Source organism: Argiope bruennichi, chromosome 8 (assembly GCF_947563725.1).
Source record: "Argiope bruennichi chromosome 8, qqArgBrue1.1, whole genome shotgun sequence".
Classification (NCBI taxonomy): Eukaryota; Metazoa; Arthropoda; class Arachnida; order Araneae; family Araneidae; genus Argiope; species Argiope bruennichi.
The window spans coordinates 97,339,850-97,354,506 of NC_079158.1; the positions used below are offsets into that span (position 1 = coordinate 97,339,850).

General features: G+C 29.1%; 2 non-coding genes across 2 annotated transcripts; both read right to left on the minus strand.

The window, feature by feature from the left end:
• Positions 1–387: 387 nt before the first annotated feature.
• On the minus strand, positions 388–469 carry Trnas-gcu (transfer RNA serine (anticodon GCU)). Its single transcript has one exon. It is a non-coding gene; the product is annotated as a tRNA-Ser (tRNA).
• A 13,721-nt stretch (positions 470–14,190) lies between these two features.
• Trnas-gcu (transfer RNA serine (anticodon GCU)) lies at positions 14,191–14,272 on the minus strand. The gene has a single exon. It is a non-coding gene; the product is annotated as a tRNA-Ser (tRNA).
• Between the last annotated feature and the right edge of the window lie 385 nt (positions 14,273–14,657).

The window sequence follows — 14,657 nt, forward strand, 5'->3', positions numbered from 1 at the left end:
ATTTGAAAATGAAATAGAATATCTTTAATTGGACTATTTTGATTGAGTTATTTATTTAATATAGTATTACTGATTTGATAAAAATTTATTGTTTAATTTGATACGTTATTTATTCTTTGAACTTCTTAATAAGGCTATACTTTAAAAATAAAAGCGAACATACAAATATGTAAATGAAAAACGCATTACGTACATATTTATTAAAATAATATAAAAACGTGAAAAATACTTACATTCATATTTAAAAAAGCATGTAAAAAAAACATCTTCCCCGTGATGAATCGTAATTTTTTTTTTCTGATACGATTTCATATCAACTCGTATGATAGAAATGCAAAAACGACAACAACAAAGAATTGCGGCACGAGATACAAAACGTAACGCCGCCGACGAGGATGGGATTCGAACCCACGCGGGCAGAGCCCAATGGATTAGCAGTCCATCGCCTTAACCACTCGGCCACCTCGTCTACGCTGAGTGATGGTTGTGTGGGAAACCATTCAAGTCGAAAATATATTTATATTTTATTATTACTTTATTAAATTTTAAAATAGTTCTATGCTTTGGTAATATATAAATATAATTTAAGCAATCACTGTACTGTTCTCCTTAACATTGTAAACTGATTTATTCACATTTTCAAAATAATATATCATGTTTGATAATCCTTTCAAATATTGCAGACTAGTCTTCTTTGCCTACCAGTTGGTTTACTGGAGATAGTTATAGTTAATTTCATTTAAATCATTTAGATGTAATTTCATGTCCATGATTCGGTCAAATAATCAGCTATTAAAATTATGTTCTTTTCGCTGTCTTACATATGTTCTATGCATTATTTGTGTGAAATAATTTTGTGGATAACAGTCTCATGACATCATAGCGCTATCGAAAACGCAATTGAGCAATTCATCTATTTTCTAAATTTCGATTTGTGTGATAAACTACATAAATATTAAACAGAATCTTTCTTATTCAACTTTCAACAATCCAAAAGAAAGGAAATCACACTAGTAAATATTTTAAAAAAACTTTCACAATTTGAAAAATTTGTTCCCTTAATAAATTGATATAATTTAATTTTTTTTTTTTAATTTTGAAGAGACGCAAAATTTACTATTGTGCAGTAATATTTTTGGAAATAATTTCAGAAAAGCATCAACATTCAATTTAATTTTTAATTAATTAAATTTTTAATTAAAATTTCAAAAAAAATTGCTTCTCACTTTTCAAAGTATATGTATGCCGAATTTCGTAGTTTTGGTTCGAACGATCTAGTTTGCAGAGCAGCAAAATGTGCATACAGATTGATATGCACGCATTCATCTTTATTATTAGTAGAGATACTCATAAGATAGATGAGATTTTCTATAGATAAATAAATATATTTTCTCTTAACGCATTTTATTCTGAAAAAGTTAAATAACTCGAATAACAGAGTTTTTATTAATAAAATACATTGGTGGCAAAAAATACTAAACTTTGAGCATGAAGGGAATTTTATATCGATTTAGAGAATATAGGTACAGAGAGAGTGTCTGAATTTAAAAAAAGAAGTATGGGATGAAATACTTCATGATGAAATGAAATTGTTATCAGTCTTTTAACTTTTATAGTAGTGCTTTTTTTTTATAATGCTGTAAAAAACATTATACAAATTAAAGTTTAAAACCAAAGTCACCGAGAAACGAGATAGAGATGATCTTTTTAAAAGCTAATATCTATAAATAGATTTAATACGGACTGATGAAAATGGATCCAAAATAGAGAAACCCGACCAATCCAAAGTTTATAAGCATCAAGTATAAAAAATATTAGATGAAAGTATCAGGTACAGTATCAGGTATGAAAGTAGCGTATCAGGGTATCGCTATCAAACCTACACTTAATGCAGCAAAACTGGTTTCATGTTGCTTCTATTAAAGTTTGTATTTTTTTAAGATAGCCATTTTGCCAAACACTTTTTCTTTAAAAAAAAAACAAAAAAAAAAAAAAAACAATTGAATGCAAGACATGTTAAATTAAAACGATAAAAAAGAAAACATTTTCATATTTTGACTTACCTTATGCTTTAAATTTTAGTTTTTGCAATTTAATTGATGATCATTGTTTTATTTCGTAATTTACGGTTTATTTCTCGATCTTTTGCAGCAATTAAAGTTCTCACTTATCAAAAACTTTAATTTTAAATTAATTAAATAAAATAAATAAAATAATTATAATAATTAATTATTACAATAATTAATTATAATAATTAATTAGTGTAATAATTAATTATAATAATTAAAATAACAATAATAAAATAAATAAATTTAAATTAACATTTAATTAATTAAAATTTAATTAATTGAAATTTAAATTAAAACAAAAAATTTAATTAATTAAAATTTAAATTAAAACAAAAAATTTAATTAATTAAAATTTAAATTTAATTAATTAAAATTTAAATTAAAACAAAAAATTTAATTTTAAAGTTAGATGACGTTGCAAAATTAATGCTTTTAATATAATGGAGAAGCAATTTGATGAAAAAAAGTAATAAGCAAATAAATACGATTATTTGTATATCAAAATAAGAATTGATAAAAAATAAATCTATAAAAACCCTAATAAAAACTGAATTTAAATTAAATTAAAAATATAGTTTTAAATAGTTCATTTAATCTCTATTAAAAATTAAGTACTATGTGCATCTACGCTTATGATTCACAGGACAAATCATTAGATATATTAAATTTGGCACATATATACTTTAGAAGATAGAAGCATCCACTTAAAAATTGTTTATTAAAACTTTTAACTAATTAAAAATTAAGCAAAATTTTATCATTTTTCTGCAGCAACTTCCAAAAACAAAACAACAAAGAATGATTTTTATATCGTATTAAAACTCAAAAGATTATCTTTTCTAGGATATTAGTTTCTTACGATATAATTTATTTCCTATTTTTACTTCATTAAAAGAAATTCTGATCGTATTTTACAATTTTTTTATTGTTATAAAAAATTTTACATAATTTTCATTATTGGTGAGGAAATTTAACTTCATTTTTTTCCATTGATGATGTTCAAGTTGTGAAAATTCTATTTGTTATTCAATATTGAATAGGTTTCTGTTTAAAGCATGTTTTTAATTAAATTTTTAAATTTTTTTAATACTATGGCAGTTGATGTGAAAGTGAAATTTCAAAAATAAACAATAAAATTTTTTTTATAATTTGCTCATCTTTAGGCGTTATCGCTTGATATTTTGGTTTTTTGAATATAATTAGACGAGTTATATTACAAAAAAAATCTCTTTGCTCGTTTAGCTTGACGTTTTGCTTTCTAACTTTAGTACAAAGAATTTTTTTTATATATAAACAGAAAATTTTTTCTTGGGCAATTTTCTGTTGAACTATTTAATAATTCATGAAATATAATTGTAGTGCACACAACACTTCAATGCTGAATGGTTCTATTTTCTATCCTTTATTTATTTTTCATGAACTTGTTTCGGCGTAGGAAGCATCTTATCAAATAAGTCGAAGTAAAATTATTTGATATTTAAAATTAAAGTTTAAATTTAAAAAGTGCTGAAAGTAAATCAGGGAGGGAAATTGCACAATGAATGTAATTTTATAAGACATCGAAAATAGTGCGAATTACTTGTTCGCCGAACTATGAATTATGTAAACATTTTACTGAGAAGACAATTGTTGAGAAACATTTTGCTAAATATATTGCTATATAAATGATTTGCCCCATTAAGGCTTAGTTATATACGTAAAATTTAAATGAAATATTTCCTAAATAATAATCCAGACAAACCAATAGTCGCCAATGATGACTAATCTTTGCGAATAATTAAGGAGAAAATGTATGAATATGTTGATACCCTCTTCAGCACATACCGTTTGACCAGGAGCTTCTAAATTTTGCATAGATATACTTTGGGAGGTGGAAAGTGCACCTAGAATTGCAATTTTAATTCATTAAATATGAAACGAAATTTTGATGTTTTTTCGTGATAACTCTCAAACATATTCTTGCACAAGAATTATTTTTTTACACTGCTTCAAAGTTTAAAAAAACTAATTTTAATAGCAGCAAATTACTAGTCGTATATATATTAAATTCAAACTAAATTAGATTACTTCTATGAAACTGAAACTGTTTTCATTATTTCATCAAATATTTAATCCTACAGTTCTCTTCCTTTTTCAAATGCTAAGAAAGAAGGGTTATGTTTAATGTATGTGTAATTTACATAAGGAATAAAAAATTGAAAAGTGAAATTTACAGGATAAATTAACAGCTTATTTACGCTTTTAATAGCGCAATGATGTTATAGAACAGGGATGACGAACCAGTGGTACGAGTGCCATTGATGGCACGCGACACAATATTTTGGGCTCGCCGCCTATCAAAACGGTTTGCATTTTAGTTCAAAATGACAAAGTTCACTATAAAATGTTACGAACAAACGCGAGTATTCCCATTCCATTTTTAAAAAAAAAACACATATATTTGTATGGCTGTAAAAAATTCGCTTGCTGAGAAAGAAATTGATTTAAAAAGAATCGTTTGACAATTTGATACTTAAAAATAATTTGTAGATCAATAAATGGGCATAAATTTATGTCCAAGAGATTTAATTGAAATTAAATTCAGTTGTTATCCCTGATGAACTAGTTGATCAAAAACTATTAGTAAGCAATAAATGAAGTAATTAATATTCGTCTAGTAACTGCTTGATAAGGGATTGATCAATGTCTATTAAGACAATAACTCTTCCCTTCTTGATTCTTGTAATATTTTTATATTTACGATTTGGCATTTTTCAGAACAGTGCCCAACAGCACAAAAGGGACTCTTTTACTAAGGAATCTCACAAAATCTACATCTAAGTTAGATCCACAAAAACAATGTTCAAGTGATATTAATTTCACTTCAATAACATTTAACTGAACGAAGAGTCGAAAAATACTGTGGCTTTGAAATCATATTGCATTGTTCCAAAGCCACGAATTTTGAGATTTCTAGAAATTATTCTAAAAAACATTTAGATTTAATAATTATTTTTAACTATGCTTAGCCGAATTGTCACGACTTTTTTAAGGGGCACTTTAAAAATTAATTACCAGAAGGAACCCTAAATGGAGTTCTTTCTAATTAATTTCTACGACGGAAAGCTTTCTTATAAACATTAATTAAAAATTTTCAACTCAGAAAATAATTTTTCAGTTTTCATACTGTTTTCAAAATTATGCAAATTATTTTCTTGAATGAGATATTAATTAAAGTATTTTACATTTGAAAATAACGGGATTAGTTTTTTTAATGTTTTGAATTAAAATTTAAAATTATACAACTCAGCATCTATTCTTCATTTGAGTTCATAAGGCTAATAGCGTAGAGATGGCATAGTGAGTGGAATACTATTTTAAGAAACTTCTGGAAGACCAAATCAATGAGAATGTATCTTAATTTTTGAAGCTAAATATGAAGAAAGAGAGTCAGAGGAAAAGAAAAATTGGTATATACGAAATCCATATTGTTTATCGTCGCTAAGGTGCAAAGGGCAATAGATACATAAATACAGTGTTTAGAATAGAAGCAGAAATCTTAAAAAATAATTTTTCATTATTAAATATTTGGGTCCAAAAGGACAAATGCTGTGCTTGAACTGAGAGGCACATATTATAATATTATATGTCACTGAAGCGTGACTCATATATGATTCACACTAACTATCCAATTAATTCCTATCTACTACCTAAATAGATGGCCTCTTTTATTCTACATTAAGGAATAACAAAAAAGAAAACACAATGCTTGAACTGAGAGGTACATTTTATGATACTGCATGTCACTGACACTGATTCATATATGATTCACACTTACTATCCAATTAATTCTTACCTACTATCTAATTCGATAGCCCCTTTTCTTCTACATTAAGAAGTTGCAAAGAAGAAAACACGATGCTTGTATAGAGAACCAGATGCTGTAATATTTTAAGTGTCACTAACGTGTGATTCATATGTGATTCACTCTTACTCTCTACTTAATCCTATCTACTTTCTATTTAGATTATATTTTTTCTTCTACATTAAGAAGTAGCAAATAAGTAAACATGGTGCTCGAACTGAGAGGCACATGCAATGATATTGTAAGTCACTGACGCGTGACTCATTTATAATTCACACTATCGAATTAATTTGTACCTACTATCTAATTAGATGTCCCCTTTTCTACTTCATTAAGAAGGAGCAAAGAAATAAACACGGTGCTTGAATTGAAAGGCAATTTCTATAATATTGCATGTCACTGACGCGGGACTCATATATGATTCGCACTTACTATCAAATTAATTCATTTCTACTATCTAATTAGATTACTCATTTTCTTCTACATTAAAAAGTAATAAAGAAGAAAACACAATGTTTTGAACTGTTTGAACTGAGAGGCACATGCCATAGTATTGCATGTCACAAATGCGTTACACATCTGTGATTCACAATTGCTATTAAATAAATTCCTATCTACTATCGAATTAGATTTGTTTCGAATTAGATTAGACCTTTTGTTTACTACATTTAAGAAATAGCATTAAGAGGGCATTTGATTGAATAGATGATTCGAATTACAGGCGCAAACCATAGCAACTAACCGGTTAATGAGACTTCATCTAAAGTAAAAAGGATTCATTTTTGGATTGCCTGCAACTCCAACTCCAACTTCCTGACAAAAATAAATTGTTGAAATCTAAAATCCAGTAAATCTTCTTTGTATTCCGAGGTATATCATTGGTCAACAAGTTTACATTTATTGTTGTATTATTGCCAACAAGTTTACAATAACATCTACTATGTTTCTTGACTCTGTTTGGCGAAGCTGTGATTTCGCTTCTCTTGGGAATAGCTAGGATATAGCATTCTAGATTTCAAGAAAAATTAGTTGTATGAAATTTGGTTCTGAGAGAATTTGAAAAGTTTATAACGTTGATAGCTAGATAAAAATGTGATTAATCAAAATCCTTTCTCAAAAGCAAAATTTTAGACATCATATATTGTTTCATTTGTCAACAACTATATTAACTACTCTAAACTATCACAAAAATTCAAGAGAAAGAACAAAAATATCATAAGAGACGGCTTTTTACCAACAATTGCCATAGCATACTTAGTTTAGTCTGAAACATATATATATTTTAAGACTTCAGCCAAAATAATAGAATAATGCCAACAATGCTAATTAAATCACGCCAACATTATCATTGAGTTCGTCTATATGGCCATATTATCCTACACAAAATATCTAAAAAAAGTGGAACAAGCATTTGTTTCCTTAAATATTGCACGTAGACATATACATTCCAATTACAAACCGTCACTCAAATAATATGGATATTATAAATAAAAAGTTTATAAAAATAACATTTAAAAAAACCTGTAGTGTAAAAGTTCTATTAATAATATACAGGGTTAGCAAGAAATAAGTTACCCACTTCAGAGGGCTCTAAAATGCGTTCTATTGATCCAAATGAGATAAAATTTGAACTACAGATTATTGAGATGATGCGCTTTAAGTTTATTAAATAAAAAAAAATTAGTACAAAAATTCACCGTTAGGTGACGTTTTAATACACATAAAACCATTTAATATGGTTTATAATTGTTAAATAAAATAAAATTAAAATTGCTCAATATTTTCTCCTTCGTTTTCAACAATATGCTCTAATGGGAGAACAATATTTTCCATAGATGACCGATGCGAGTCTGCCGGAATATTAAGAATATGGCGCCGAAAGTTGTCCTTCAAATCTGGTAATTATGATGACCTTTGACGGCAGATACTGTCCTTCAAAAACCCCACAACCAAAAGTCGCAAGGGATGATGTCCGGCGAGCGAGGAGGCCATGCTATTGAGAAATGACAGCTGATAATTCGTGCTTCTGTGTAATGCTGTATTAATAATCGCTTTACACGACGATCTATGAGGTGGTGCACCATCCTGCATGAAAATGATGTCTTGAAAGCATCCAAGCTGTAGAAGAGTTGGGATTACAAAATCCCTCAGTATATCATAGTACCGTTGTCCTGTGACAGAATAGGTTTGGATTCCATTTAAGTTATCTCTTTAAAGAAATACGCTCCAATGATGAAGGTAGCTGTAAAACCACACCATACTGTCAATTTTTCAAAATGCAAGGGTTGTTTCTGGATGACGTGCGAGTTTTCCTCTGCCCAAATTCGACAATTGTGGGTGTTAACTTGCGATGAGACAAAAATGGGCCTCATCGCTCCACAGAATGTTCCATGGCCAAGTTGTGTCAACCACCAACCGAGCAAGGAACTGAAATGAAAAAGTTTTACGGATATCTAAGTCCCCATTCCGCAACAGCTTGATTTTGTATGGATAAAAATGCAAAATCTGCCGTACGATTTTTCGTGCAGTTTAATACGGCATATCCAGAACGAGTCAAACAACTGGCAAACTCACACTATTATGCAGCGACTGACTGCTGGCTTCAACGAGCGTGGTCGGAACATTTTGGACCTTGGAAGAAGGGATTTTTTTTTTTCGTCCTCTACCTGAAAGAATGCCAAGTTGCCCAGTTTTTTCCAAATTTCTGCACCAGTTTGCGTAGGGCACCTGGAGACAGTGGACCTCTTCGTATCTGCTTCATATGACGAAATTCCTTTCGAGCTGCAACGGAGTTCTGTTCGTTCTGGTAGAACAATTTCACCAGTAGCGTTTTTTCTTGCAGCGTAGGCATGATAAACAGAGAAGAAACTAATGTTCGTGTAGAATCCGCTTCTTTTTATCCACAGAAAAATGGTAATAGACATGCGCTGTAACGCAAATTATGTTTCACATTTTCAATACATGCAAATAGATGCCATTTGTGTTACAACGCCATCTATTGGTGAATTTTGTACTAACTTTTTTTAAATAATACATGTAAAGAGCATCGTCTGAATAATCCGTAGTTAAAATTTTATATTATTTGGACCAATAGAAAGCATTTTAGAGCTCTCTGAAGTGGGTAGCTTATTTCTTGCTAACCCTGTACTTTCCCTTCATTCATTTTTGTATTCAAATATATATATATATATATATATATATATATATATATATATATATATATATATATATATATATATATATACAATGGTGGCCAAAAGTGTGGACATTTTTGAAAGTTTCATGTTTTTCAACTTTGCGTGCTTGTAGAATATATTAATTTTCACTTAAATACAAATGTTTGTATAGCAAATTGAAGGTAATTTAATGTAAAATTTAATAACAAAAACAGTATTACAATATCTGTATTACAAAAAAAGTTACTCTCATTTTAGTAGAACAAACAAACACAAATTGTTTTGAATAATGACGTATTTTGTAATAAAAGAGTACTAACAAATGACAAACACTGTTCTGAGGACCCATCAAATATCTGTAACTATAGTTCAGGTTATTTGGATGGTAAAAGAGTTATTGTTGTGGAAATATTTTGCGGAATGATACATACTAGTACAATTAAACAGAGTATTGCTGTTTTTGAATATTTTAAGTCCTTTTTTTAATTAAACTAATTTTAAACAATGTCACCAACAAGAAGAACTGATTGGACATCTACAAAAAGAAGCCGAAATGCCATATTGAAAGAAAATGGCCTCTCTTATGCTGAAATTGCAAGACAAGTTGGCGGTTCAATGAATTGTTCTGGTGTACGAAAGTTCTGTTTACGTTATGAAAAAACGAAATCAGTGGAAAATAAGGCCAAATCAGGCCGAAAAAAATGCACGTGCTACTGCCGATAGAAAAATTAAACGGCTATGCCTTCAAGATAGAAAAATTTCATCAGATGATATTAGATGTGAAATGAATGCAGCGGGTATGGCAGTAAGTTCAAGAACAATAAGATGAAGGTTATCAGGATTTGGACTACAAGCTAGAATTCCAAGGAAAAACCATATTTAAATCAAAAGCAACGCGAAAAACGAGTTAAGTGGGCAAAAAAAGACATTAAATGGTCAGAAAATGAATGGAAGCAAGTAATCTGGAGCGATGAGACTAAAATATCGCTCTTTGGTGGTGATGGTATAAAATACGTGAGACGTAGAGTAGGTGAAGCGCTTCATCCTGATTGCATTGAAGCAGCTATAAAAACAACTACAAATGCCATGATTTGGGCATGTATGTCTGCAGATGGTGGAGGCAGAATTAAAGTGATTGATGGCATCCTGAATGCCAAAAAATACATCGAAACTGTCCTGGAACCAAAATTGATACCTTCCATCAGGGATTTCTTCCCCAACAAAGCATTATTTATTTTTCAGCAGGATTCAGCTCCATGCCACACATCAAAAGTATGCAAAGCATGGTTTCAAAATAAAGGCATAGATGTATTACCATGGCCAGGAAACAGCCCTGATCTTAATCCAATTGAAAATTTGTGGCAACGTTTGAAAATTCTTGTACGAAAAATACGTCCATCCAATAAAAGACAACTTATTGAATCTATAATTGATTCTTGGCACCATGTGATTATGAAAGATGAACTCCAAACACTCGTTCACTCGATGGAAAGATGCTGTGAAGCTGTCTTAAAAAATAAGGGTTATCCTACTAAGTATTGATTGTGTAAGTATCACTTTAAAAAAAATGCAAATCTAAAATATATCTTGCTAAAATGAGCGTAACTTTTTTTGTAATACAGATATTGTAATACTGTTTTTGTTATTAAATTTTACATTAAATTACCTTCAATTTGATATACAAACATTTGTATTTAAGTGAAAATTAATATATTCTACAAGCACGCAAATTTGAAAAACATGAAACTTTCAAAAATTGTCCACACTTTTGGCCACCACTGTATATATATATATATATATATATATATATATATATATATATATATATATATATATATATATATATATATATATATATATATATATATATATATATATATATATATTTCATACCTCATGCTAGTGTTTAAACTAGTCTCATGCTGTAAATTTCAGAGCACATAACAGGCTATTAAAAGGGCGTTATCAGAAAATAATCACATATTTATTAACTCATTTTAAATTTCAAAAAACAGTCAAGTAATACATTAATTGAAGTCATTACAAAACTTAAACACACTTCAAAATAAACAATTTGATATCTTCAAAAATTTGTTTTCTGCTAACAATATTTGCAAACACAATAGCAATTTTGTGATTACCCACAACAAAAATCATCACAAATTCAAAATGTCCTTCGCTACTCAAATGTTTTAATTTTCTCGTATATGTAGTACAGAGAAAGTATAGCAATCGTCAAAAATTCGAACTCGAGATTTTGACGGATCTCCACATTTTACACATAAATGAGTTCGAAAAACACATTTTTGAAATTTGGTACACCTTCTTTACATCAAATTTGCAAATTTTGAGTAAAATTTGCTTAGAAGTACATCTTTCCGACTGTTCGAGTATAAGTTAACATGATAATTACAAAACGAAGAGAACTATATTGATAAAATTCGTTACACAGATTTAACATCTATAATGTAGTTGCTTGTCAAATTTTGAGCCAAATATAACAAGGTATTGACGGTTATTAATGTGGTAATTAGAAAACGCGACATAAAAATATCAAATTTGGTATGGAATTAAAATTGTTAAATAAGTTTTTTGTAATAAAATTTTGAAAAAAATATTTTTGTTTCAATCAGTTAAGAAAACATGTCTAAAACACAAATCCAATTTTTAGATACTATTACACGCATGTCAGGAATATAATTCGCCAAGAATCGCCATATAATTCGCCAAAGATGAGGCGATAAATTCAGTAAAAATGCTCACACTGAAAGTTAATGTTTCATAACTATTGTACACCAATGCCATGAAACTGCCGTACTTGACGAATCATATATTTGGTACAAGTTTATTTGAGAATATGCGAGAAAGTTTTTAGGAGACCACTACTGCTGATTTCTAATAAGGCTTAATGGCACACACATAATTGCGGACAAAGAATTTGATTTTTCTTGGTCAGATTTTTGTTGCTTTTAGTGTGCAATTTCTCAAATCTCATTTTCACTAAATCGAAATTCCATTAGCTCGCTTGTCACAATGATGCGTAGAAAGCAAATTTCCTTCAAGTCATGATGAATGATACACTACTGTATTAATGTTTGGCTATGACACTGATGCATTGTATAAATATAAATTAGGAAATTTCTATTTATTCAATGAATAAAAATTTGGAACTAAACTTATCACTGCATTTATATGGATAAAAGAGTGAAACTTTGTGCCTTAATAAATGAATATAAGATAAACATTTTGCAGATTGATATTTTGACCATTCTTATTACTTACTGCCGAATGTCAACAATTAGGGATTGCAATATCGGACTAAAATTGCTATTCTTTCAATAACTGCAACATGAAATTTATTGTTGCATTAGCTGTTAATAAATTAGAATCTCTCCGACATAATGCCTCAATAGTCAGTTTTATTGGAAGTAGAGCTGATATAGTTCTGGATATTAAGTCGAATTCACTATCTTAAAAATTAATTTACAGGTTTAAGTCGATAATTGCTTTTTGGATTGGATTTCTCAGTTTCAAAAATTGAGGAGTAAACTGTTCCAACGTGTTTTAGAATCTAATATTAACATATATTCCGTTTTATTTTCAATTAGTATATATTTTAGTAATATGTAATTTTTTATAGGGGACCGTTTAAATATCTTAACAATTTTTCGAACTTTATAAATTAAAGGAAGCAATTTTTGATGGGTTAATATTTCATCCTCATTAGCATTATCTTCTTCAACAATTACATTGTCATTATCTTCATTGTCAATATCACTCTCACTCTTACTTCAAAGTTGGAATCCGAAGTTTCTATATCAACAGTATTTGGATTCTTCTGTTCTTTATTTTTTTGGTATAATACATCTATTACTTCTAATTGAATTCCATGAGCATAGCACAATTGCTGATTTGCACCAATCAACTTTCCAACTTTTTTCATAACTGTTGCTCCATCAGTCGTTATAGATACAATATCTTCTTTTAGGGATAATCCATGTTCGCTAATTTAGATTTAAGCAATTAATTAGCTAATTAATTTCGCCGGTTAGGGAAACATAAAAACAAAAATGTATACTATTTTTCTATGTTGGCGATCCCTGAACATATAGTGAGGACAATTTAAAAAATTTCTAGTAAATACCGAAAAAACGGTATTTACTAGAAAACAAAAAACAAAAAAAATTACAAAATTGTACAAATGGCTCAAAATACCGGTATTCAGTATCCCGGTATACCGGTATTGCAATCTCTAGCAACAATCAACTGTAAGCAAATCGCAGTATGAAAGTTTCCCACTGCTTAACTGAATATTTGTACAACTGCACTTAATTCAACATTTCCTTTAACTAATTGAAGAAGCTGCACAATATTATTAGAAATGCTAGAAAAAGGGCTCGGTATTTCACCGAAACTTCCTTTCAGTCAGAGGAAAAAAGATCGAAAAGAAATCAAGATAATAGAAGCTAGCTTTAAGCAGAATGCTTAATCAAATGCAAAAATAAGTTTAACTGTCATCAGATAATCTAAATTATTATCTCACAGAAATATTTTTTGAATTACCTCTTTAAAATTCAATAAAAATTACTCTTTAATTATCAATATTTTTATATGCTTACGATCTTTCTTTATTTTTAATAATTTTTACTAACAAATTTCATCTGTCTAGCTCAAAACATTTTTGAGTTACTCTGTTCAGAAACAGACTGATGGGCAGACAAATAGAGTTCTAAAAGCACGTTTTTCGGACTTAGGAAGATTTGAAACGTGGAAATTTGCCAAAATCTCAAGATTAATTTTGATGTTACCAAACATACTTCGTATACCAGAAAGTAAAAAAAAAAAAAAAAAAAAAAAAAATCTCGACCCTATACAGTTTCTAAAAAAATTATTTAAAATTTATATAAATTAATTTTTTTTATGAATAATTGAAGCGTCGCTTTCTCATGTATCTTCCAGCTCAGGAGATGCGATAAAAAAAATGTTTAGATGAAGATATTGTTTTCTCAACTAAGAGGGTAAGTTTGAAAATAATTACATTAAATGAATTAATGAAATGACGCAGTCTTTATGAAAAGCCCCTATCAAAAATTCAGTTTTTCGACGAGGATGGGATTCGAACCCACGCGGGCAGAGCCCAATGGATTAGCAGTCCATCGCCTTAACCACTCGGCCACCTCGTCTACATCCTCCGAGTATTGTGCATCAAAGTTTATTTCAATCAAACGTTTACACAGGTGACGTTTTACAGAAATAATTTCAAACGAAATATCTTTAAAAAAAAATAGACTCTGACTATTTGCTTTAGTCTATTATCAACGCAAGTTTATGAATCAGCTCTTATTTTAGCATTTTCATAATCTGATAAGAACTTTACCCAACTGATACGGGATCTCGTTTAAGAAAGATTCGACGAAATATTGAAATTTCTAAAGGCAAGTTGATTTTTTTATGTTTATCAGCTGTTTCCTCAGTAGATTGCATAATATTAAAAAAATGCAGTACAGATATTTCGCCAATGTAGGCCAAATCGTATCAAATATTAGAAAAGTCGCCAAACGTCAAAAC